The sequence below is a fragment of the Hipposideros armiger genome, unplaced genomic scaffold, assembly GCF_001890085.2.
Source record: "Hipposideros armiger isolate ML-2016 unplaced genomic scaffold, ASM189008v1 scaffold_990, whole genome shotgun sequence".
Taxonomy (NCBI): Eukaryota; Metazoa; Chordata; class Mammalia; order Chiroptera; family Hipposideridae; genus Hipposideros; species Hipposideros armiger.
The window spans coordinates 323,861-327,343 of NW_017732340.1; positions in this window are offsets into that span (position 1 = coordinate 323,861).

Here is a 3,483-nt window from a genome sequence, read left to right on the forward strand (position 1 = left end):
GGCCCCAGTTCGGATCCCACATATGAGGGCCAGTGACACTGCCCTCTACAGCTGAGATGCTGAACAACAGCTCAACCTGGAGCTGGGCTGCCATGAGTTCCCAGTGATGGCCGGTGGGTTGCTGTGGGCTACCATGTGTAGCCAGCAGCCAGCGTGAGCAGCAGTGAGCAGCCATCTAGAAGCCGGCGACTGAAGTGCCTCGCCCAGGAAGAGCGCAATGATGGTGCCAACTTGGGCCAGTGACGCAACACCCTCCACAATTAGACTGAAGAACAAAAGGACAGCAACTTGTCTGTTCTCCTTCCCCCAATTCCCCAATAAAAATCTTTATTTTTATTTATTTATTTTTTTAGCTGAGCCATCCTGCCACCTGTTGGCAGCTCAGCGGCTGCTCAGCTCGGGCTGACTCGAACCGCTGTTGCTCAGAGCTCAAACTCTTGAGCGAGCTTTTAACCAACTGAGCCACTCAGCCGGCCCCCCAATAAAAATCTTTAAAACAAACAAACAAACAAACAAACAAAAAATCTTTTTTAAAAAGTTATAAAATAAAATAAAAGGAAAACTGGAAAAATCACAAATATGTGGAAACTAAACAACACGCTTCTGAACAACAAATGAATTTTAAAAATCAACTATATTTCTATACATCAATGAACAGTTGGGAAATTCTTTATATAGAAGTGCAAAGCTGAAGGATTTACATTATCTGATTTCAAGACAATGGTTTACTGTCCTAAAAACCTATGAAATTACAGTAATCAAGACAACGTGGTTTTGGTGTAAGAAGAGACAAACAGATCAATGAAACAGAATAGAGAAGCCAGAAATAGACTCACATTTATACAGTCTATTGATTTTGTAATGTACCAAGATAAGTCAATGCAAAAAGGAAATGCATTTTTCAATGGAAAGAGAATCTTGACCCTTATCTAACATCATAGACAAGAAAATTAATTCAAGATCTATCACAGGCCTAAAAAAAAAAAACCTAAAGCTAAAACTCTAAAGCTTCTAGAAGAGAACCCATGAGAATTATTTTGTGACCTTGGAGTTGGCAAAGATTTCTTAGACAGGACAGATAAAACACTAAGTATAAAATATTGATAGATTGGATGTCATCCAAATTAAGACCTTTTGTTCATCAAAAGACAGCATTTTTTGAAAGTCACAGGCTTGGGAAAAGAACATTTACAACACATATACCTGACAAAGGACTCATCCAGAATATAAAATCTTCTACAGCTCAATAATAAAGATAAGCAACCCAATAAAAATGGTCAAAAGGCTTAAATCAATACTTCATATAAGAAAATATACAAATGTCCACTGAACCCATGAAAAGTCACTCAACATCATTACTTATCAGGGAAAAGCAATATTCAAACCACAATGAGCTACCACAATATACTCATATCCATTAAGATGACTAAAATGAAAGGAAAAAAGGAGAACCAAATGCTGGCAAGAAGGAACAACTAATTTGGAAATCAGTGTGGCTATTTCTAATAAAATTAAGCACACACCTACACCTACTCTATGACTCAGCAATTCCACTCTTAGGTATTCACTCAAGAGAAATAAAAGTGTATGTCCATAAAAAGGCTTATACAGGAATGCTTGCAGCTTATTATAATCATAATAGCCAAATACTGGAAACAAGTCAAATGTCTATAAACAGGAGAATGGGTGAATAAATGTTAAGTGTACTCATAAGATGATGTTATTAAACAATATAAAACAAAGAACTAATGATACATGCAATGACGTGGATACATCCTACAGACATCATGTTGAGCCAAAAAAGCCAAACACACACACACACAAAATGTATAATTCTACTTATATGAAGTTGTAAAACATGCAAAACTAATACATAGTGAGACCCCAAATGGGAACCCAGATCAGCAGGTAGGAATAAAAGCCCAGAAGTGGTAAATGTGTGGGTAAAGAGAAAGGCCCATTTTTTAAATTTTCTTTAAATACTGTTGAATCCAGTACTAGCAAGATGGAGTAAGTGTACGACAGCTGATCCTTCTCAATGATTACAACTAAAAATTTTGAATAGAATACAAAAAGCAACCAGACTTTGTAAATAATAGCGAATGGATTGAGGAAAAAAGTCAAAATTTGAAGAATGATCAGTTCCAGTTTCCAGGTCAAAGCAGAGGGCAGCCCAAAATACAGAACTATAAAAGTGTAGACAGCACATAATCCAAGAGAAAGTCCTTTTTTTTGTTTGTTTTCCAAGATTTTTTATTGGGGAATCGGGGAAGGGAAACAGACAAGTTGCTGTCCTTTTGTTCTTCAGTCTAGTTGTGGAGGACGTCGCTTCACTGGTCCATGTTGGTATTATCATTGCGCTCTTCCCGGGTGAGGCAGTCAGTCGCCGGCCATTGAACGGCCGATCATGGCGGCTCTCACCAGTTGCCAGCCACTCATGACAGCCCAGCTCCAGGTTGAGCTGTTGTTCACCATCTTAGCTGTAGAGGGCAGTGTCACTGGCCCATGTGGGGTCCAAACCAGGGCCCTGCTGCTCAGAGCTCATGCTCCCAAGCCAACTCTTAACCAGTTGAGCCACTCAGCCGCCCCGAGAAAACCCTCTTTTTAAACACAGAATCAAAGGGCCGGCCTAGTAGCTCAGTTGGTTAAGAGCTCGCTCAAGAATGCGAACTCTGAGCAACAGCGGTTTGATGCCCAGCCTGAACTGAGCTGCCGCTGAGCTGCCAACAGGTAGCAGATTGGCTCAGCTAAAAAAAAAAATAAAATAAAAATAAAGAGAGACTCAAAAAGAAAAATAAAAGAAAAACAGACACCTCAAGGCAGAGACTACGGACAGCATCCTTCTTTTTTTTTCCATTTTCTTTTTGCTCCCACTGCTCTGCCCCCAGATTAAGTAACAGAGCTGCACTCCACCGAGGTGGTGCTATGAGCCCCTGAAACACCATCTCCTTGGCTGGAGGAAATGTTCAGGACACAATCCAAAATTATTCAACATGTGAAAAGCCAGGAAAACCTGACTCTCAAGGAAAAAGTCAATTCATGTTAGAAGTATCACACAAAGACTTTTAAGCAGTTAGTATAACCATCATCCATGAGGTAAAGGCAAGCGCTTTCTAAACGAATGGAAAGAGGCATTCTAAGAAGCAACATAAAAAATAAAAAAAAGGAAACAAAATGGAAATTTTATAACTGTAAAATACAATATCTGAAATAAAGAAGTCACTGGCAGGCTCATTAACAGAATGGATATAACAGAGAAATTAGTCGATGAGTTTGAATATAGAGCATAGAAATTCATCTGAATAGAGGAAAAACATTGAAAAAATAAATAGAGCCTCAACAATCTGTGGAACAGTATCAAAAGGTCTAACATTTACGTTATTGGAGTCCCAGAGAGGAAGGAGAAATTGGTATAGAAAACTTTTTGAAGAAATAAAGGCTAAAAGCTCCCCAAATTTGGTATAAGGCATACATTTATAGATT